The 23,939-nt window shown below is 42.6% G+C and overlaps 1 protein-coding gene across 1 annotated transcript in view; it reads left to right on the top strand.

Annotated features, from left to right (window-relative positions):
* Nucleotides 1-2,902: 2,902 nt before the first annotated feature.
* CASP6 (caspase 6) overlaps nucleotides 2,903-23,939 on the top strand; it is a 459,872-nt gene continuing 438,835 nt past the window's right edge. Inside the window, exon 1 of the mRNA XM_063135879.1 lies at nucleotides 2,903-2,907. The gene's annotated coding sequence lies outside the window, so the exon portion shown is untranslated. The remainder of the gene's footprint in view (nucleotides 2,908-23,939) is intronic.

Here is a 23,939-nt window from a genome sequence, read left to right as displayed (position 1 = left end):
TCTTAAGATTTATTTATTTATTTATTTATTTATTTTCCACTGGGAGATTGCCATGCTGCAAAGCAAAGTGTTGCCCTTTATTTGGGATCTGAAGAGTGGTTTTGTATTTTGGAACTCAGTCCCTCATCTTGCCTTATACTTAGGTTCTTGGGCTAATTACTTTTCGAGTAGTCTCACCAGTACGCCATCTGAAAAATGAATGTTTTGTGACTGGCCATGCACACCATGGCAGCCATTTTATGAAAGAGCAAGCCTCTTCATGGCAGGCACCTTATGAGAGTGCCCATGACACTCTAAAAAATTCAAAGGTGCCCACTGACCCAAAAAGGTTAGGGTACCCTGCTTTGAGTAGAGAAAAGTTTATTTCATATTGGGGGGTTTCCTTCCCTGCCCCCATCTTCTTAGCCATCTCCTGTCATTTCTTCTGCTTTCACATTTAACTTGTGTTTTATTCCCAACTGCCAGTTCCTTTCATCTCTCCCTCCTCCTGCTTTTACATTTACTTCCTGCTTTAACAGCTTCCCATTATTATCATCATCACCATCATCATCATCCTTACTCTCTAATCACTGTGTATACTGCAGCCATGGCACAGAGCCGTTGAGCAAAGAGGCACTGGGTAGTCTGCAGCACTGAGACCCACAGTTTGACTGAGGCCTTAGCTAGACCTAAGGTTTATCCTGGGATCATCCCGGGGTCATCCCTGCCTGCTCCCAGGATCCCCTGTGTGTCATTTACATGAACAGGGATGACCCCGGGATGATTCCAGGATAAACCGTAGGTCTAGCTAAGGCCTAAGACTCACTGATGGGTGCCAAACCACAGTTTTAAGAACACTGTCTTAAGTCCTCGTGTCAGCAGGGTGGAACTGAGGGATAAGCAGCATTCTCCTCCCTTCCTTCCAAATCTCTCTCTCTCTCTCTCTCTCTCTCTCTCTCTCTCTCTGTGTGTGTGTGTGTGTGTGTGTGTGTGTGTGTGTGTGTGTTTTGACCTATTTCCTTCCCATTGAAAGCAGTGGGGGATTATTTACCCCAACTACAGGGCAAAGTGGCAAATAAGCTGGCAAATTTGAATATGCCATTACTTATAATTGAGCCTGAGCTTCAAACAAACGAATAAGCAAACAAACAAGACTGTCTACAGGTAACGAGAAAGCAAGCAAACAAAAATGGTTGAGATAGTAAAGTATTAACTGAGTAAAGAAAAAGAACTAATTTTGCAATAAAGGAAAAGAACCATGATTTGGAAATAACGAAATTAACATAGGAAATGACTAAAATGACTTCATTGTGGAAAATTACAAAACCAGAGAATTTTGGAGTTGCCACTCTTGATCCTTGCAGTGAAGTATTTTGTTCCAACAAAGTTATGATCATGTCTCAAAAAAAGAAAAGAAAAAAGAATTATAGCTCAGAATTCAGTGTTTATATTCCAAAAGGTCATAAATTCTTGCTTGCATATAATAGACATTCTGAATTCCTAACTCTGCCTTGGTATTTTTCTTGTTCTTTCTTTGCTCCCATCTCCCTTGGCTCCTGGTTGTTGTTGCTGTACGTCCTCAGTCTGTTATACACCTTGACAAACCAATTTTGCATGTGCATGGAATGTATGACCAAAAGGTGACCTTCATCATAGGTGTGATGTGCATAAAGCAAATTTATGCACTAATCCGCTTATCTGGATGGGGAGTAGCTTTTTCTAAGTTTGGGAAACTTTGCCTGAACACTTTTAATTTGGAAAAATTGGCTCTCCTTAGATTCAAAACAAAACAAGATTTATTTTTACAAAGATTATTCTAAAACACAGACTTATGCAAAGATGACAGCAGAGAGAATTGGCTTGTTATAATACTCACAAAGCACATGAGGCAGTATATCTGTTCCTACCAGATCTAGAGCTCCATCAGATGAGGAAAATGGTGTTTGCTCACCGTCACATCTCCGCCTGCATGTTTGTCCCTCATTACTTCCTCTTTTGAAAGAGGAAGTAAACAACATGCACATGGCCCATTCAGTGGGCCATTCTGATTAAGCTGCTTCTCCTGCACACAGCAGGAGATAGCAGCAACTTCCATCTTTAAAAATACGTTGGACTTACCAGGCTTTTTGTGTGTGGCATGAACAAGGCTAGAAGGGCTGGGAGGCACACTGGAGGCAGACAACATCATGAGAGGGACCTGTGAAAATCTGTGAATGCCAAGTAATGAGCATACTCATCTGATGGAGCTCCTAAGTAGAGGACAGAAAAGATGCAGACTGGAGGAAATAGCATTTGCCAGCTAGGGAGAGGAGGTTGTACTAGGGAAATGGCAGAGAGGAGGAACTGGAGGTGTGCATGCCGTGGGAAAGCACAGATGCTGGTGAAATGGGTTGGGGGTGTAATGTCTAGATTTAGAGGAAATGAAAAAGAAATAGAGCAAGGGATGGTTATTATTACTTGGCTCAGAGGAAAGGGAACCTGGGGAACTTCATTTCCAGATTAGGTGGCCAAAAAATGTAAAAATATCATCGGCAAAGACCACACTTGATTGCAGGGCTGGCATCAAAGGTAGGCATAGTTGGGCACCTGCTGAAGGTCCACACTCCAGCAGAGGCCCACTGACATCAGCCTCCTGGAATTGTTCCTCCTCTTCATCATTGCAACCTGCTTGTTCACCTGCCTCTCCCTCTGGCCCAGACAACAGTGGGTGGTGAGAAGGAGGAGCATCAGATGGCACTACCTACTTGCCCAGTGGTTCTCTGCCTGTCTAACAAGCAAATGGTAGCAGTGATGAGGAAAAGGATGAGGAGCAATAGCAGCTGTATAGTGACAATGGTAGGTAGACTCACTGACTGAGGGAGGAGACTAACTGAGTGATGGCCGAGGGCCCTCAAAACTTTGGAGACAACACTGCTTGGTTGTCTCCGTTTCATTTACAAAATCTGGGGCAATTCCCTCAAGCTGTTTGGTCATTCTTGAACACTGAGTTTGCTGCAGTGAGAAAGTAACTGGCAGGGCTCTCTGGAGCAGCCTTCCAACCTCTATGGAGAAATAAATTCCAAACAAACACTCCAAGTATAAGAAACCCACCAACACTGCAATGGACCAGGGTTTTTGTATGTTTGTTTGTTTTCAGTTTTTGCAAAGCTTATAAGATTTGATGGCACAATTATGCTAAATGGTTTTTCAAAACAGCCATATCAGTTATCGACAGACAATTTTTCAAACACAACAATAGCCAGATCTACACCTTGTGTCAAATCATTATGAATGTGGAATAAAAAGCAGAGTGTATAACACTATGAAAGTGATATATGGACTGTGGTTTGTACCCCAACAGTTATCAGTGCACTTCAATAGCACTATAAAGCAGTAGTGTAGATCTAGCCTCAGTTATGTTGAAATGCAGTGGGGTAGTTTTAGGTCTGCCTAAAAGGACATGGAATGGTATCCCACTGCTTCCCAACCCACTTTGAGGAGTGTCCTAGGATGCACCTAGGTGGAATTAACTTGCCAAGTTCAGATTGACAGGTGCAAAGTGCTCTTTGTAGGTGCATAGCCATGATAGTAAGGTGATACTAGTAGTCTTTGAGACTATAATATTGCTCATTCCTTGCACAGAAACACAACCTTCTTGCATGTGAGCATGTCCTTACCAATAGCTTTGGGCTCTAATGCTAATGAGTTTGTGTTGTGAGGAGGAAGAAATAGAAGAAGCCATTCTCTTGATTCATGCTGAAAGGGAGCAAGAACAGTTCTGGAAAGTCTCAAAGAGATAGAAGTAAACAAAGGGAAGGAAAAAAGGGAGTCAGGTAAATCACAGCAAACACAGATGAAATTGGGACACATTCTTTGATGTACAACTGACAGTCTTCATGCAGGTATGACAGGAGGCCAGTGGTTTCTAGTTTTGGAACATAAGAGCATGAAGGGTTAAGTGGATCCAAAGGATGGACCCCACATTGTTCTCTTTGGAGTCTTGCATTTCTGTTTCCCATCTGCTGCCAGACTCATTTCTTGTAAACTGTGTCGTCATCAGTAGTATAATACAAAAACAAGAAAAGAATTCTGTGGCACCTTAAAGACTAACAAATTTATTCTGGCATAACGTTTGTGGACCCTGACCACTTCATCAGATGCATGCATGTGATGAAGAGGTCAGGGTCCACAAAAACTTATGCCAGAATGTATTTGTTTGTCTTTACAGTGCTGCAAGACTCTTTGGTTGTTTTTGCTGCAATGGACTAGTACAGTTACCCCTCTGGAAACAATATACTACAGATGCATTCAGGGACAGTATTACTACCATCAGGGCTATAAGGTAGACTTCTATGTGTGGATTTTATTTATATATTTGTTTAATGAAACATATAGTCTCCCTCTTAATTTCAAAAAGGATGAAAAATTCTCATAGCAGCTTATAACATTCATTTTTAAAAAGTGAAATCCAAGCTTTGATTCTTAGCATTTGCAGGTAACAAGGATAGGAAAGACCACACATAACTCATAAGCCTTCAAAACTAGAAGGGCATATCAATGTCTGACTGATTATTAGTATGGTTCATTGTATCAGTTCATTTTCTTATGCATGGTGTGGAGAAAGTGGATAGGGAGACATCTAATGAACCGGGTTCATCCCATGAAGCTGATTAGTGGGAGATTCAGGACAGATAAAAGGAATTACTCCTTCACATAGTGCATAGTTAAACTATAGAATTCAATACTACAAGATGTAGTGATAGCCACTAATTTGGATGGCTTTAAAAGGAGATTGGACAAATTCATGAAGAAAAAGGTTATCAATGGCTACTAGTCCTAATAGCTATTTGCTCCCTACGGAATCAGAATGGTATGACTGGGAAATATGGGTGGAAGGTGCTGGGGAACATGGACAAGAAGGTGCTGTTGCATTCATGTCCTACTTGTGAGTTTCTCGTGGACAGCTGGTTGGCTATTGTGTGAACAGAGTGCTGGACAAGATGGATCCCAGAATCATGTTGTTTTCATAGTTTGGTGGTAAATTAGTGAATCCCAATCCTTTCTGACCCAAAAGTAAGTGTGTGTGTGTGTGTGTGTGTGTGTGTGTGTGTGTGTGTGTGTGAATACATCCTGTCTATTGTAAACTTTGAGCCTCCTGAAATACATGTTGAAATCCATTTTGCCCTTTCAGTGTACACAATGGCCAGAATCACATCTGCCGACCTTAATTTCCCCACAGACTACACTGTTGATATATTCCAGTCAGTTGGATTGCAGGAAATCAATTTGCTACAAGCTGAAAGGAGTTCAAACCTGCCACCTTCAGGGATGTGTGGTCAATGCCCTGACCCCTTAGCTATTTTGCCTCCCTCAAAGCTCACTGCAGGGAGTAGACATCTGTAAAAATGAAGGGAAATGTGGAACTGATTGTCCTGAAAATTTAAGACCCAAAAGAGTTACAATAGAAATAATTCTCCTGGCTCCATATTTCCTGTGGAGAAAAGACTGACCTCTTCATTTCAGCTTTTAATGCTGTCAAGTGATCATTAATTCTTCAAACTGCTGAGGGTGTAAACATTGCTGGTTCATGGAGAACATTGGTTTAGTTAAAAACGTTTTCCTTTGGCATAATTTTCACTTGTAAGTGATGTCCTCTTGGAATTGTACATTTTAGAAACACAAGACCTTAGAGCTGAATGTATTTAATAAAAGCCATTTGTAATTTCTCTTCCAGTTTTCCAGGCTGAAATACTTGAATATTGGCTCCTTCTGTAACCTGGACTTTGCTACATTTCCTCCAAAATGTCACAGTATTCATGAGCCTCTCAAGAAAGCCATAAGAAAGAGCCTAAAATGAGTCATGCTGGATTAGACCAAAAGCCTATCTGGTCTACCATCCTTTTTCTCAAGGTGACCAACAAGTTGCCTCTGAGAACTCTTCAAGCTGGACATGATTGGAAATAACACCTTTCTGCTTGTGTTGGCCAGCAAACAGTATACAAAGACATTTGTTATTTATTCTATTTATTCTTACATTTATAGACCACCCAATAGCCAGAAGTTCTTTGGAAGATTTACAGATAAGTTAAAAATATAAACTACAAAAGTACAGGCAACGCTAAAAACGGCACACTCTAAAACAAAGATAAAGCCAGTGCAGCACAAAAACCAAAGTTTGCACACAAACACACACACACACACACACACACACACACACACACTGCTGGCTGGGGGATGCTTGGAGTAGTGGGACTTTGTTCTGTCTAAACTTGTATAGGATTGTGCCTTAAACGTCTTAAGATCACTGAAAAGACTATACCCTCTGAGGAGGGTATTGTACAGACTGCTGAAAAGGCCTCCTCTCTTATAGCCACCCACTTCACCTCATATGGTGGAGACACCTGGAGGAGAACTTCTGGGGATGATCATAGGGTCTATGTAGGTAGATATGTGAGGAGACACTCCGTCAGGTAACCTGGCCCCAAGCCATATTTAGGACTTTGAATTGGGGCTGGAAGAAGATTGGCAGCTATGATATTATCACAAAGATTTCAGTCCACTAATACATTAATATAAATTAACATAATATAAAAATCTGTAACATACACATGTTAAGAATAGTCTAAAAACAGCTTCTTAAAAAAAAGCTGTAATAAGACACTGGGACCTGATAAAATAACCCACATAAATCTCCATCATCTGCCATCAAATGCCTGAGGCACAAAAAAAATCTGGCACAAAATATGATAATGATAATATCATATTGTGCCAGAGTATGATAATCTGGCACAAAATATGATAATATTGGCACCAGGCAGACTTTAGTGAGGAGAGCATACCACAATCAGGGGGGCTACCACCGAGAAGGCCCTTCAAGTGTTCACATTCAAGAGAGAACCATTCATCTTTGCCATTTATTCTACTTCCTGAAAAGAGCAGCAAGCAGTACGTTGCTACTGCAGCTGTGTTTCGTGTTGTCTTTTGTGACAGTTGATTTCCCCTGAAAAACCAATGGATGGCATAGGACCAATTTGCCCAGTGATGATCCATAAGAAGAGGTGTGAACTCGCATTGTGTTTGTGCTAGAATTCTTGTCGTCTTTTCTAGAGTGTGTTTAGGGAGGCATGTAAACTGGGCAAATCTGTCAATTTTGGTTGCTCTCAGTTTTGCACTTTTCCAGTCTTTGATTCAGTTCACCTTTTTGCTTAATAGACATGTCTTTTGCAAGCAATTTTCATAATATAATGCATTTAACATTATTTCTTCTTATATATGTAATTTTGTATACATTTTGTGATTGGAGAACTCCACTGCAAAATTTGGAGAAGTACGAATTTCAAATGATAACTGACCTTTAGTTCGCACAGTGGTTCAAAGAGATGAAATTGGGTAAGTTCACATGAAAAGGCAATCAAACATATTTCTCCCCCCTCCTTAATGTAAATTAGAGTTGGGATTTGGCAAGGCAAACCCAGCAGATCTTCAAACAATGAACATATAACATGATCCAGTCAAAATTAAGCATTTTGGGGTCCCTTAGATTCCAGTGGGAGAAAATTTAAGCAATAAAATCCATGAGAACTGAAGAGTGCTTAACTTTTGTTGGAGAAATATGCTCAGGCCTTAGCTAGACCTAAGGTTTATCCCAGGATCATCCCGGGGTCATCCCTGTTCATGTAAATGCCACACAGGATATCCCGGGAGCAGGCAGGGACAACCCCGGGACGATCCCAGGATAAGCCTTAGGTCTAGCTAAGGCCTCAGTCTCCCCCCCCCCGCATGCCCAGTGGTATGACCCCATAAAGACAGGTTGATGCTGCTGAATGTCGATAGCAACCTGAACTACCTATACATTCCTAACTACACATTTCTAGGGTATGCTTTTTGGGTTGTATCAGGGTTTAGCAGTATGTCTTATAAAGAATTGGCAAAGGTTTCTATCAGTAAGTCATATCCAAGGTGTCAGACCCTGGAACAGAAACTGCTGGTGGATAAAGTTTCCACTCCCTCCTGCAGAAATCTATGTGCTCCCAAATTCTCTATAGCAGATTTGGGGAAATGTGGGGGCTGCAGTGAGAGGGGGAAAAGAAAGTCCCATTACATTAATGGAAGACTACTCATGTATTGCTGGATTTATCCCTATTTATTTTACTTCCACCACTTGATTTCGGACACAGAGGCTGGTGAATCTGATGTCAGAGGAGGCAGTGAATCTGCTCTGGGTTTAAGTCAGAATCTGGCAGAACTCTAGAGTGACCATATGGAAAGGAAGACAGGGCTCCTGTATCTTTAAAAGTTGTTTGGAAAAGGGAATTTCAGCAGGTGTCATTTGTATGCATGCAGGGCCTGGTGAAATTCCCTCGTCATCACAACAGTTAAAGCTGCAGGAGCCCTGCCCTCTTTTGTATCTGGTCACTCTAGTATAGCTCCTGCAGCTTTAACTGTTGTGACGAAGAGGGGTTTCACCTGGTGCTGCATGTATACAATTGACACCTGATGAAATTTCTTTTCCCAAACAACTGTTAAAGATACAGGAGCCCCGTCCTCCTTTCCATACATGGTCTCCCTATGAAGGATAGCTCTTTTAGAGTTCTGACTGAAACCCGGAGCAGAGTTATTGCTCCACTGACATTGCAGCCACCAGCCTCCACTGGTCTCAGAGCTCTTTCCATAATACATAAAAACACACACAATATCCAGAACAGTGCCACAGGATCCTTAAATTGGAAGTTCACATTTTCTATATAGCATTGCCATGTAAGTAAATGGAAGGTCGCAGGGACTGTGTTTATGTCCTGGGGATGGTGAAAATTGTCTGCTAAGAAGAGTTTCTGTACTTTGCTCCATGTGCTGTAGTAAATTTAAGCTCCTTTAATCTTTTAATACATTTTTGTCCTGTTTGTGCTCTTGTTAATCCACTGGCTTTCACAGGGCTGCCAATATTTTATCAGTTATAACAGGTGCAAGTCAAGGTATGAAGATACTAGAATTCCAAAACAGGGAAATGAAACATGAGAAGGGCAAATGGAGAGTCCAGAGGGAGATAACAAATTTGCTGAAAGATTTAAGTAACGTCAGAAAGGTATGCAGTCTGCCTCTCTTAGGCTGTGTTTGCACCCCCAGGACCCCTCTTTTCATTTCTGTTTAGCCTCTTTTCCTTTCCTGTTCTTTTTTATTACATTATATGTGTTGAGTTTCTTTAAAGATGCATGTCAAGAAGTAGAGATAATGCAAGGAAAAGCAAATGGACCAAATAAAAATAAATAAAATACAGACAACTCAAGTGGATAATCCAGCGTACAGCTGGGCAACTACAAGAAAACAAACCCAATGGCATTTGAGAAAACTCTCCAATCAGAAACATACTATGTGTAACAGATAAATAAAGCATTAACCTCTTTCAGCCAGCACCCCGTGCCCCCAGCCTTTTCAGTTTGTGAACCTAGTTGCACAAGATTGACCCATCAATAAAGATTCAGGGTGACCATATGGAAAGTAGGACACAGGTCACTCTAGTATAGCTCCTGCAGTTTTAATTGTGGTGTTTTAAAAATATTTTCAGGAGATGCCAGAAACAACACAATGTTGGTGTCTGCCTGACCTCCAAAGGCAGGGAGTTCCATAGGAAGGGGCCACCACAATGAAGGCTCTTCTTCAGGTGGACTCCAGGAATGCTGTAGGTCCATGTGGAACCACCAGGAGCATGACCTCTGATGACCTCAGGGACTAGGCAAGTTGGTAAGGGAGATGGCACTCTCTCGGGTATCCTGGTCCCAAGTTATTTAGGGCTTTGTACACTAGTACTAACACTTTAAACCTGGCCTGGTAGCAAATAGGCAGCCAGTGCAGTTCCCTCAGCAAAGGAGTTGCAGGCAGAAAGGGGGCAGATCCTGACAACAGCCGAGCTTCTGCATTTTGCACTAGCTCCAGCTTTCACACATAAGGCCCAGAGGCATTCTGGGAAAATTAAGATGGTAACTGCTATAGCCAGTTTGCCAAGTGCTTCTCTTCAGAGCACCAAGCTGCCCTCTGCTTCCTGTCTGCAGTGCTGGCCAGCCCTCTGATGCCGTGTCAATTCACTGGGAGGAACACCAGAGCAATGTTTACCAAAGACTCCTTCAAACATGGTGCTGGCTTGGTCTGACATAGCTACCCCTGTGGAAATTGGAAATGCAGCTTCTTAGATGTAAGCTGTTTATTCATTCCTGTGCATTTTGGCTATGTCTGTGTATCTTTCATGCTCCCCCTTACAAATATGAAAAGTCTTCAGAAAGTAGTTCCTTCCATGTTGAGTTCTTATTAACATCTTCCATAGAGTTTGCTTTCATTTTATTTATTCTGTTATCACAAATCCATGAAATGGGACAGTTTTCAACACTGGATATGTGCGTGTGTGCTTTTAAAGGATGAATTTAACCCAAGTCAGCAACATGTCAGAAACTGGGATTTGGAAAGCAAGGCCTTCTATTTTTGTCTTTTAGAAATGTTTGAACTATAAATCTTTGAGCAGACTTTTTAAAGGCTGAGGTTTAGCACAAGGTGCAAAGTGGTCTTTCTCCACTGAAGTTAATGAAGTGATATCAGCTTCCACCAGCTGACGATTTGGCCACAAGCATTGTTGTTGTGTGCCTTTGGTAAACCACCAGGAATTCAATGTTATGCCTCAAACAGGCTCCAACTTGGCAGATGGGGTTGTAGCCTCATTTTTAGTAAAACAGAAGAGTTCTTGGTACACTCAGCCAATCATTTGGATGAACGCCATGGCCAACTTCCACTGGGATTCTGCCTCCAAACTGTGCCAGTCCTAATTCTGCAGCACAGCAGTCAAAATTAGGATGCTTACTCTGTGTATCAGGCAGCAAATGGTCTCTTGAAATGCACCGAGAAAAGCTTTGCGCTCAAGGGAAACCGTGCAATGCGATAGGTCATGGTCATTTTACAGGTGTATTATCCCTCTGTCATGCTGCGCTAGCACTTCTGTTATCAGATTAAAGTGATGTTCACTGTTCAGGGAAGGGCTATGAAATCTAGATGTTTCATAACAGCAGGGAATGAAACACATCAATAGATAAGAAACCCTCCACAAATGGCAGCTTCGTGCATTTTGGATGAGCTCCAAACTGTAGCCATAAATATTCGTCGCTTGGGCTGTCTTGTTTGATTCAGATGTTAAGGTTCCTGGGCTCCTGAAGAAGAAAATGAAGCATCTGGTCTCAGTCAAATAACTCTAGTAGGCCAGTGCTTCCAAAATCTTTTATTTGAGACCCAACTATCAACCTGCATTTCCATCTTGGCCTTGGTTTCCAAATCCTCTTCTGCTTGCCACCCTCTAAGGAATGGCAGCATTGCCATGGTTTCATATACAACTAAAAGGAAGGTCAACAAAACGGCCGGACATTTCTGCATCAACTGGTTCCTGGTTTCCGCTTTTCCATGGTGTGGGAGCAATGGCTGAGTGTTGCCAGATTGGACTGGCACTGCAGGAGAGCATTCAGAAGTGACAAAATAGTATGGGCACGGGAACCAGGAACTGTGGGAATTCCACAGCAGGGAACAGTCAATGACATTTTCACCAATCGCATTCCACATGGCATTACAACTGCAATTAGTGCAACCTCCAGGTATTGGATGGCCATCTGGCAAGATGCCCTCATTGGTTCCCTCTTGGAAAGGGCCCACCTCCTCCTCCTCACCACTGTCACTACTGCCCATTCACTTCTCCTCTCAGTGCAAGCTGCTTAACTATCCAGAGGGAGACCACAAGGTAATTTCAGCTCATCATTCTTATCACTGCTTGCAGATTTGGAGGTGGCAGGTGCCGAAAACAAAGAGGAGAATGGAGGGGTCAGTGTCCAGCAGCATGCCCCCTGCAGGGGGATGGACAGCAGCAGCTGCCCAATGATGTTGATTCCCAGCACCAATGAGTGCAATATTGGTGGCGTGGGGGTGGGCGGGATTGTGTAGTCATATAAGGGCTTTGAGGGATGGGGGTGAATAACATATCCTCACAACATAAATATATCTTTGAGCAAATATTTCAAACTTTGTTCAAAAGACAAAAGTGCTTTTATTGCACACACCAAAACTTGGATCTTGACAAAACCTGAGCCGAGGTCAAGAATTTTGAAAAATGTGGCATCACAATTGGTCAGCAAACAAATATACTAATATACAAATATACAAATATACTAATGAGGACAGACACTCATTGTTTGGTTTTTAAGTTGAAAGTAGTTTTGAGACAGGCATCACTTACCAGGAGTAGACACATTTCTTTTATTCCACTGTCACTTCTGGTTAAGCAAGTTTGCAAGACTTGGAAATGACACAAAACCCAGGGAAATCAGTTGGATTGAAAGTGGCCTGAATGCAGGGCTGTTCAGATGGTGCCCGCATCATGCGTATACTTTATACATGGATGGGCCCATGCCTGCTCAACCCACCCACAACATAAGTGTATTCTGGACCAGCATAGCCCTCTGATAATGCAAAGTTCCTTCTGGCATGGAGACCTTTCGTGTATATATCTCTGTCCAAAACTCCAGTAAACACATGAAGACTGGAGTTGGGGACATGTTCTAGTCTAGTATGGGCATACTGGACATGCTCCCTCCCTCATACATGAATCTTATCTCCCCAAATGGAAGAATTTTTCAGAGAGAACTCTTGTAGTGTGGGGCATGACTTATGGGCTGGAGTGTTCCAACCATCAACTAGGCTGGGGGTGCTTTGCCTCCACCGTATCCCACCCCCACCCCGCCTATTGAGGGAAGGCACAGACAATTTTCTCCCTCTTTCATAAGACTAGAACTTGGGATCATCCCATGAAGCTGATGGGTGGTAGATTCAAGACAGATAAGAGGAAGTACTTCTTCACGCAGGATGTTAAACTACGGATTTTTGAAAAATGACGTCTGGTAGTGATAGCCACCAATTTGGATGGTTTTAAAAGGGGTCCGATAAATTTCTAGAGGAAAGGCTATCAATGGCCATGAATCCTGATGGCTGAGCTACCTTCAATATCAGAGGCACTATGTTTATGTACTGCACTGCTGGGAAACATGGTCAGTTGGTTGAACACTGTGTAAACATAATGGTGGACTAGATGGACACTTTGTCTGATCAAGCATGACTCTTCTTACATTCTTTCAGTATGTCTCCAGCTTCATGCAGTGCATGCTTTCCCCATTGTGTGGTGCATGAACTGACTTGGCCAGCACAGGCAGGATTTCTCCTCCCACAACCATCTGGGGCCTCTGCTGTCCATATTGCCACTGTTATCTCCAATCTGAAATTGGAGATAACAGTGAGGATTCCTCCAGGTGGGATTTCTCCAGGGGTCAGGTCTTAAGAGGCCAGATTAGGCCCACAGCCTAGAGGTTCCCCCAATTCCTGACCTAAAAGACTTGGGCCTAATCTACACCATGCAGGATATTGCACTATGAAAGCAGTCTATAAAAGGCAAGAGCCACAATGCTGCTTTATATCGGTATTGAAGTGTACTAACAACTGTTGGGGCCCATTGACAGATATCATATACCACTTTCATACCCCTTTCATAGTGCTATATCCTGCTTAGTGAGGCTCCTGCCTTTTATATACTGCTTATTGTAATATCCTGCTTGGTGTAGATTAGGTTTTAGAAGCAATCCCACTTAGCTCTCATAGGCATGTAGCACCATTCTCTGTACAGAACAGGGTGTTCTGTTTTCATGGTTCAATCCTGCAATTAAACTGCCTCTTACGGGTTGTTGGTTTTTTTTAGTCAACTGATTCCATATAATTCTCTAGTGACATTTTAAAGCAATATACAGTAATAGCTTCCATCACCACATGATCTGGCAGATGTAAGTGGACTTGGATCCTACAGCAAAGTTGTAATTAAGTGTTGCCAAAAAGATTACAGGCAAATTCCATCAAAGTTCATGAAGCCTCCATCTGATCTGGAATTTAAAGAGGGTCATAAATTCTGATAAAGCAGTGAAATTTATTGTTCTCTATAAAGTCCAAATCGTGTTCATTATTTAACAGGTCAGCTGATAAGATAACTGAAAAGGAATCATGACATTGTCCTGAATTGAAAATGCTCTGAAGAAGAGATAGACAAGAAAAAGAGTCCATGGGATTTTAGTGAGCATCGAGGCAGTTGTTTAGATCTCTGAGGATCCCAGATTTCATGGAAAGTTGTCAGCTGAAGACAGATTATAGTTTGCAAAGAGAGCTGAAAGTGGTATAATAGAGACATTCTTCATATAAACCAGGGGTGGGCAAGACATGCCCTATAGGTTGGATGAGCACACACCCTACCACAATCCAGGGGTGGTGGTCTCTGTCACCATTTTGCCCCCGCTGCTCCTATTTTTTTTTATTATCATTTTAGTTGGCAAAAAAATCCTTTCTAAAAAATTCTTTTTACCTGGAAAATAATCACTGATTGCTTGCCCAAACTGGGGGCAAACCACTATGGAGGCCAAAATTGGAATACAAGCTAAATTCAATCACTTTAAGCCTCTGTAGAGGAGACTATGATCTAAATGACTTCTTCTCTAATGTTTTGTAGGATGGGGGTGGCACTGGGAGGGGTGCAGCCCATGGCAGATATGGGGAGGAATTGGCACCTGGATGGCCTGAAATTGCCCACCTATGGTATATACTATCAAGAATCCTGCATTTACCAATGCTGATGTTTTAGCTTTCCTGAAAAGGGCTGGAATGGCAGCTGCTGTTTACACCCTGTCCTGCAGCCATTCAAATATGCAAAGCAGGCCTGCAGGTCTTCCTAGGGTAAACTGCAGTTTAGGGATGTGCAGATCAGCTACACAAGAGCTCATCAAAGTTCTCCGAATTCCACCTCAAAGCTCCTTCTGACTCACGCCCATGTCAGATTGCGAGCTGTGGTTTGCACGAATGTTTGCACATATTTCAGTGTGCCTTGCCCCAATTGTACATATCAATTGTGCACATTTTTGCATTTTTCTCCCAATGATCAAAGCACATTTGTGTGCATTTTTCAAACATGCACACTTTTTCATATACATTTTTCAAAGGTACGCATTTTTAATGCAGTTTTCTTTGGTCCATGAATCATATCACAAGCTTGAAAAAGTATACCTCAGATTGGGTTTGAGTCCATGTTTGAGACTGGGAGTTGTGAAGTTCATAAATTCCAGTCTAAAACAAACTGAAATAAATTTCTCATATGTCCCTACTCCGGTACTGAGTGCCCTTTTCCTTGGGCATCTCCTGTGTACATGATCATAGAATCATAGGACAGTGGAGCTGGAAGGAGCCTCTAAGGCCATCAAGTCCAACCCCCTGCTCAATGCAGGAATCCACCTTAAAGCATCCCTTATAGATGGTTGTTCAGCTGCATCTTGAGTGCCTCTAATGTGGGAGAGCCCATTAACTCCATAGGTAATTGGTTCCATTGTCATACTGCTGTAACAGTCAGGAAGTTTTTCTTGAAATCCAGCCAGACTCTGGCTTGAGCCCATTAGTCCATGTCCTGCACCCTGGGATGAGCGAGAAGAAATCCTGGCCCTCCTCTGTGGGACAATCTTTCAAGTATTTGAAGTGTGTTATCATGTCTCCCCCCAGTCTTTTCTTCTCAAGGCTAAACATGCCCAGTTCTTTCAGTCACTCCTCATAAAGCTTTGTTTCCAGACCCCTGATCATCCTCGTTGCCCTCATCTGAACCCCCATTGGGGAAGATCACCCCTATCAAACAAATAAAGCACAGCACAATGTCCAGTTTGAGTTGCCCCTCTTTTCATCTTTGACCAACTCAAGACATTTCATTGATTGCCACAGGGACCATGATGTAGGTCTAAAGCTCTCCTAGATTACTCAGCATACATTGAAGTTAGACCAGCATTTTGGTCATAGTTTTTGTTTCCCCATTTAATTGTGCACACTCATTACAATCCTTTACTATCTTGCTTTCATCTTTACCTTAATGAACTTTATTCAGTTGGATGACTGGGCTGCATCTGATCCCTAGTGACACCTTCAAGGGGTGGTTTGTTCCCCCCATGCTGTCTAGACTGTTTGGGCTATGTTTTGTTTTTGTAAGTCACTGAGGGAGGGAAGAGAATACAGAATAATTGCTAGGCCACCAAAGACTGGGAGGACAGCAGGCTGTCTTTCTACTCCCATGTAAACACCCTGAGAGCCAAAGGAAGCAGTGGAGCATGGTGGCTCTGATTTCAGTGGACAGTGAATCCACTCTGAGTTTTAGTCAGAACTATAAAGGAGCTACCCAAGGTGCAAAATACCTTGGATAGCTCCTTTAGAGTTCTGACTGATTCTGACTGAAACCTGACATGATTCACTGCCTCACTGACATCAGAACCACCAGCCTACACTGAAACAAAGATTGTTCTCCTCAGCTTGGGTTATCTAGGAGCAGTGGTGACAGAGAAAAGAGAAAGAATTAGGAGACGCATGGCCAGTGAGCCAACCTGGAGGCTGCCACTGGACTGTCTGTCCACCATCTTGACTTATGCACCCATTTCTTTTGCTCTAATGGAAAAGGTATATTTTGTGCATAAAACTTGCTGAATAGCATGTTTTATGCACAAGACCACCCGTTCTGCTGCTTCTAATGAAAATGCTTTCAGCACGAAATGATGCAGAAGGTGGCATTTCATATGTTTTGCATTTAGCCAGTCAGCTGAAATGTGAAGGACATATTATCCAAAACATATGACAAAACAATGCCATGGAAAATTAAAGATTGTTTATTTGGCAAGCACAGCTCTAATTCACTTTGTGTGTATACGTTGGCCGAAAGTCGCTGCCATCCCAGATGTAGGGGAGCTGCTTTCTTGTGGTGCTACCTCACAGTGCCTGAAGTGCCTGAGTACTGCTGGGCTGAAATTTCTCCCATATTTTACCATTCTCATTCAATTTGATGTTTGGGTTTGGGTTTCTTGTGTGTACCTTGCTTAGGTGGTGGGTAAGGAGTGCACACAAGTATTCTGTTTTTCATCATACAATCCTCTCTCTGGCAACCAGTAGCCTCCCTGCTTACCCACTCTTCAATTAAAGCCCAGGGGAAGATATCATGAGGTAATTCCTCCCACAGGGCTTTTTAACACCAAGAAGTGCAGGCAGCTTGGGATGCTGCAGGGCAATGGAAGGGTGCATAAAAGAAAGAAAAACACACAAAACCCCCTCACAGTCATTACATGAACTAAAAAAATGCCACCAAAATAAATGATAAAACTCCCTGAGAATGAGGCAGAACAGTGGGAGATTTTGCCTCAGCACTACCTCCATCTTTACACTGGAGCTGAACACCACACTGCCCCCTCACACCTGCATTGTGAAGGATGCAAAATTGGGGGGGGGGGCAGCTTGCCAATACAGCTGATGGACCAAAAGCCCTAATGAAAAGAAAGAAAGAAAGAAAGAAAGAAAGAAAGAAAGAAAGAAAGAAAGGGTGCTATAACCTCTATTAATGGTGTGCCCTACCTGTGAGAAACTGTTGAGAATTTCTCTTCCCCCTGGAGAAATTCGGTGAAATTGTCCCCCTGATTTCTCTGCCCACAAATAGGCTGGAGGATTTCAAGAGTAAATTTGGGCACATCTCTAGTATGAACTATCACAATCAATTCCTTAGAGCCTACCAATCTGATTATTTACTCACTGATATGGACACCATTTGGGGAGTAGGAAAGACCCATGCAAATGACCCTACTTATCTGGTTGCTATATTTGCATGATGAAGACACTGGTTTCCCCATCTCTCTCTCTCTCTCTCTCTCTCTCTCTCTCTGTGTGTGTGTGTGCGTGTGAGAGAGAGAGAGAGGGGGGGAGTGTCTAATTTACACAGGGATAGTTATTTCAATATATGATGATGGAACTGAGCTGGAACTATCATATATTATAAAGAGTAGGAGGCCAGCCTGTGGGATGGGTGAGCATGTCATGTTATACAACTCACAAGATGGAATTGCCTCCCTCCTTCATCAATGTCAGTGGTGTTTCTGGCTATCTTGGCCTCAGCAAAGAGCAACCCCTCCCTGAACAGAATCAGGGGTGGACTAGATAACAAAGTCCAGGCTGGTAACTCAGGACTGTTCGTGCCACATAGTTCTTCATGATTGTAATATATGGCTGTATGATTGCTAACTGAAGAAAATAGCTCACTATTTACTCTTGGAATTGTGGGTATCCTTCTGCAATTTGTTTTTCCAAAGCTGTAAGGCAAATATGGAGAAACCATGGCTTTCATGAGAGTTGGGGCTTCAACTACATCTGAAAGTCCCCAAATTTGCTATCCCTGCTGTAAGGGTACCTCACATTGAAAATCCCATCCATTCATAGCCCCCAAATGAAATCAGTGACCTGCTTTAAAAATAATTTGAACTTTTTGCCTCCCCCATTCAAGTACATTTCCTTTCTTTTAGCTTTAAAAAAAATAGTTTGATACTTTCACCAGGAAAGTCAGCAAATCTTCCGAAGGGAATGGAGTCACGTGCTCCCTAACAATAGCACCATTCAGCGATGTAAATGCCTGGCCCTTTGAGACGAAGTTTTTTGCAGAGGTGCAGAATGGCAGTTTTATTTCTTGCAAAAGTGCAGATTGCTTCGAACCGGTAGAAAGTGTAAAGCAATTGATTATAATGGTGCCACAGCAATTTCTGGATCTCCATTTGTTTAGAAAATGAGCCACGGAAGAGCTTTCACTGGAAGTGCTGAGTCGCTAACGGGACAGCGATGGCTAAAGCACAATGCCACGAGTCGTCAGAAACTTGGAGTAGTTAGTAACAATCAAGAAAGGCAGTGAGAAATGCAGAGGCTGGATGCCAAGCAACAATGAGCAAATCAGGGTGTGTGGCATCTTCTAAAGTGCCAATTCAGTCCGTCTCTTTACGGTGCACAGTCCTACAGAACAATTTCCCCGAAAAAGATTATTCCTCTCTTCATGAAGTCCATCTGAAAGTCAAACATGGCAGAGAGCTTCGGCTATTGGGCGGTATAAAAATGTAATAAATAAATAAATAAATAAATTAAAATTAAAAAAAACTTTAGTCCTTTTCGTCTTTTTTTGGCAGGTTTCTAAATAGCTGACCGTAATAGACATGTCTAGAAATGTGTGTCTAGGAGCTATTCCGCCACCCCGTTTTTACTCTAGAGTAGGCCCAGGTGTTAAAAGCTCACCCCCACAGTAGGGTCCCAGTTGAAATGTGGGGGCCCTACAGCTACTCTAGAATAAAAATGGGGGGAAGACATAGGTGCTACACACACACATTCCAAGTAACATTTGTTTTGGCCCTTGTTCTGTATAACTGAAGGCCTTGTATTGATCTCAGGGCCTTCACACCTCTTACATGCCCCATTTTAGAAAATCAGCCTTTGCAATTGCTAAGTATAGGCAAACCACCGTGATATCTCTGTGACCTCGTGAGTAGGACGATTGCCATTTACATCCTTCCAAATTACAGTCATCATACCAGGTTGCTATAGCAATGCATGAGGAGCTAGTAAGAATGCTGAATCATTTTACTCTTTGATTATAATTGTCCTGACAAGCATTTCCTATATACTTGCAGTCAAGGACATTTAACTTCCCAGCACCCAGGTACTGCCATTTGCATTGCTCCAAAGTTTTCAAATGCGTGGACTATAATAAGGGGATAGTCCTCATGAATATAATTTGGTATCTCTGTAAGTGGGGTTGGAACTATCTACAAGAGGGCTGCAGGAACTTTTTGAAGTGAGGGATGCATTCCTTCAGGGGTAAGTAATAATAGCAACATTGAGCAGGACTGGTGGCAAATCGTATCAAGGCAGAAAGGGTAATCCCAAATCATTCTGTTTCTCTCACACACCCCACACATCCATTCCCTCATAGTCAAACACACACCCTATTCAATCACCATCCATTCTCTCCCTCTCTCTCTCTCTCTCTCTCTCTCTCTCCCTCTCTCTCTCACTCACACACACACACCTGAAAGGGAAACAAAAGATTTTATTCATCTTCTGTGCTTGTAGAGGAATTTACTGGTAATTTCTAAGGCCAGGAATGGCACATAGCTGAGCTTAGAATGGGGTGGAGGAGCAATCTATGGTGTCAGAGCTGGAAAAAGTGCAGAAAAGGGCAGTGAAAAAGATCAAGAAGCTGGAGCAGCTCCCCTTATGAGGGAAGGTTACAACAGCTGGGATTGTTTAGCTTGGGGGGCGGAAAGGCAACTAAAGGGAGACATGATAGAGGTGTACAGAATTATGCATGGTGTAGAGACATTTTTCTCCCTCTCTCCTAATATGAGAAGCTGGGATCATCCCATGAAACTGATCGGTGGGAGATGCAGAACAGATAAAAGGAAGTACTTCTTCACACAGTGCATAGTTAAACTATGGAATTCACTTCCACAAGATGTGGTGATGGCCACCAAATTTGATGGCTTTGAAAGGAGGTTGGATAAATTCCTGGAAGAGAAGGCTACAGTGGCTACTAGTCCTGATGGCTAATTGCTGCCTCCAGTATGCCTATGTATACCAGTTGCTGGGGAACATGGGCAGGAGGGTGCTGTTGCACTCAAGGCCTGTTTGTGGGTTTCCCACAAGCAGCTTGTTCGGAACGGTGTGAACAAAATGCTAGATTAGGTGGACCCTTGGTCTGCTTCAGCATGGCTCTTCTTATGTTCTAAATGTTAGATGTGGTAAATCTGTAGATAATTTTCAGTAGATCAGCTTTGCCCAACCTCACATCCTCCAGATGTATTGACTGCAATTCCCATAATTCCCAGCCAACATAGCCAGTGGCTGAGAAATATGGGAGTTTTAGTCCAGCACATCTGGAAGGTTGGGGGAAGGCTGTAGATCAACAAGGTCTTCTGACTCCAAATTGTTTAACAGTAGCAGCAACAAAATAATGCCACTGGCTCTAAATTATACTGCCAACATGGTGAAAGTTTGGGATACCAGGAGTGTCTATGGCATAGAAGGGCTGTGAGCTCCTGGTACCCCAATATCTGAGCTAAAAATTCTTTGTTACTATTTTGCCCTATTCAGAGAGCTGGGCTTTTCACCCACACAGAGATTGTGTTGTTTTCCGTTTTGTTCCCCCTGGCTGAACAAGGTCATCACGGGTATTTTGTGGTTTATCTCTCTCTGATGTTAGTGCTTTATGTATTCTAATTAAACATAAGTATTCTCCCATGAATATTAAAGAGACTGATTTCCTTCAATGTTTTATGGCATTTGCATAATTATAATCTCTGCAATGCCTGTCAGATCTGAGCTGTCAAGTCTGTTTACACTACAGTGGAAAACTATTTACTGGGACGTACAAATGTAACATTTGCATTTGTAACAGGAAAATGTGTGGTGCTTGAACTCTATTATGGTAAAAAGATGCATCCAGTCATTCTTTTTAAAGTCAGATGTACTCAGATTTGGCCTTTCTCTCATCCTATTAATAAACACGCACACTGATTTCCTCTGGTATTTGAGTCAGTTGTAGGATCTTGCAATCTAGAAAATATTTGACAGTGGGAACAATTTATATGAATTATTAAAGGAAACCTCAGGCTGCTGGAAGTCTCGCTTATTCCACAGAGTTATTCAGGCTAGCAATGTTATGAGTGCAGAAAGTGTCTAAGAGTTGAAAATTAAGGGGTAGGCAAACTGGTGCCCTCCAGATGTTTGGATGACCAGTTCCATTATCCCTGACCATTGGCCATGTTGGTTGGGTCATCTGGGAGTCATGGTCCAAAATATCTAGAGAACACTTTACCTACCACCCTTTCTTTAATAAAATACATTTAATTTTTGAGTAGACATTTTAAGTTCTAAGTGCAATCTGGGTGAATGCAAACATTCTATCTTGAATCCTCAAGCACACCTGCCCCTATGACACTGAGCCAAACTGAGGCTATTCGGGATGACTGTGCCAGAGTATTTAATTTAATATCAGGGGCTCTGAGTATTTAATTTAATTTTAGCCTTTCAGTCCCATCCTCCCATACACTACTCTTTGATATTTATTGTCATGCAGATCTGAAATATAATGCAGTACATGCTGCATGGAGCCCAGTGATCTATGGCAAACATCTTAGAACTGTACATTTTCGATATAGCTGTAAGGTTCCAATATACTTCCATATTATTCTTCTCATGCAACACAATTTACACCTTGACACAGGTAAAGAGATCCATACACTTCCACAAGCATATGCACATGTATCACTCTCTGGATTGGGAGCTGTGTTCATCATTCAGATGCACTTGGAAACCCACACCTGAAGGTTCACCCTAGAAAAGAGGAGGTTACAACACTGCATTGATTTGGATGAGATGCACCCCCGTATTTGCGTCAGATGGGCATTCCCATTTTTATGCCATGAGTTGCACATTATTACCTTTTTCATATATGACATACTGGCTTGTGACCCTCTCTGCTGAAAGAAGCCTGAACATGCTCCTAAAGACCATTTTAAGCAGTCCTTAGATTGCAGGTAGCCAATCCATGAGATGAATATCACCAGTGGAATAGGCAGTAATGGGTTCTGATGGCAAGCCTATTTAGGAGCAGGGTAGCATAATTAGCCATGTTTCTCGAGGACTATATTCTTATCATTCCCACAGTTCAGTAGATTAGAGCAGGGGTGAGCAACCCTTTTTCTGTCAAGGGCCACAGTTCTTCATGGGTAATCTGTTGAGGATTGTTTAATCTTTGATGTAGTAGTAATAGTAATAATAATAATAATAATAATAATAATAATAATAATAATAATAATAATAGAAAAAATACTTATCTCATTGACATAGCAATACCTAATGACAAAAATGTTGTAGAAAAGTGCCATGATCCGGGGTGTGGGTGGCAGGTTCCTTAGGCAGGAATGCTGGGACTGGGATGGATGGAGACAGAACCGGCTTGGGTGGTTGTAATACTAGTGGAGCAAGCTGGGAATGAGGCAAGGGTCTTGGGTGGCAGAGTCCAACAGAGGACCAGAGGCAGATCCAGGAAACAGGCACAAGGTCAGACAGAGGTTCAGAATCCAAGCAGGGGCCAGAGGCAAAAGTCAAAGGTCGAAGGCAAAGCCAGGTTCAGGCATGTACCAGGTAGCAAAGAGACCAGAGGCAAACTGATGGTCGAGACAAGCAAGAGGTCCAGCAAGGTGAGATCTGGTCAGGAACCGGCTGCAGCTAGCATGAGGGACCGTGTTGCTGTGGCAAAGGCTAAAGGGGAAATGCAGTTCTTATATAGGCCTTTCCTGGATGCTCCTAGCTATTCTGTATGAGCCCACCTGGGAGTGCCTGCTGATCTGGGCCTGAACCCTGCAAGGTTTTACCAGCTAGGGCTCGCATCCTGCAAAGCCCTGCAGCTGGTTATATGGAAAACTGCCTCCAGATGGTGCTGCAGGACAGGACAGATCCTGACAAAAAGGAAGAGGAAAAGAGAGAAAAATATACAGAACTGGTGTGGAAATATGGCAACAGAACTATGGCAACAGGAAAAGGTTACAATTATTTTGTTAGTCACATCAGTCACTGGCATCACATCAAAAAATTTTTTTACAGAAAACCTTCAGAAACTAGACCTACCAAAATATCCAGAAAGCAGTCACACTTAAAATAGGTTCTGACTCAGGAAAAGACAGCATGACTTGGCAAAGCCCGTCATGTCCATCTAGAAAAAATGCTATAAGCAAGAAAAGAGAGATAATAGTGATGAAGATGTAGGTGGTGAGCAAGGTCAAAGCCAGTGGAAGGCAGTCCCAGAGCCAAAAATGGGTGGGCCAGCCCTTTGCTCTTTTCCTTCCTGTCACTCTCTTTTCTTTCTCTTCTTGCTGTTTTCATTTCTCTCTCCCCCTCTTCCTTCCTGCCCAGTGGGCTGCCAGGGAAGGGACTGAGGTCTCCTGCCAGATGTCTGAGTTGATTGCATGCAGAGGCCATTTGAAATTAGACTGAGGGCCACAGGTGGCACACACCTAGCCTAGAGGAAAAATGAGAGCAAGACACAGAGG

The sequence above is a fragment of the Elgaria multicarinata genome, chromosome 10, assembly GCF_023053635.1.
Source record: "Elgaria multicarinata webbii isolate HBS135686 ecotype San Diego chromosome 10, rElgMul1.1.pri, whole genome shotgun sequence".
Taxonomy (NCBI): Eukaryota; Metazoa; Chordata; class Lepidosauria; order Squamata; family Anguidae; genus Elgaria; species Elgaria multicarinata.
This window is presented reverse-complemented; position numbering and strand designations above follow the sequence as displayed.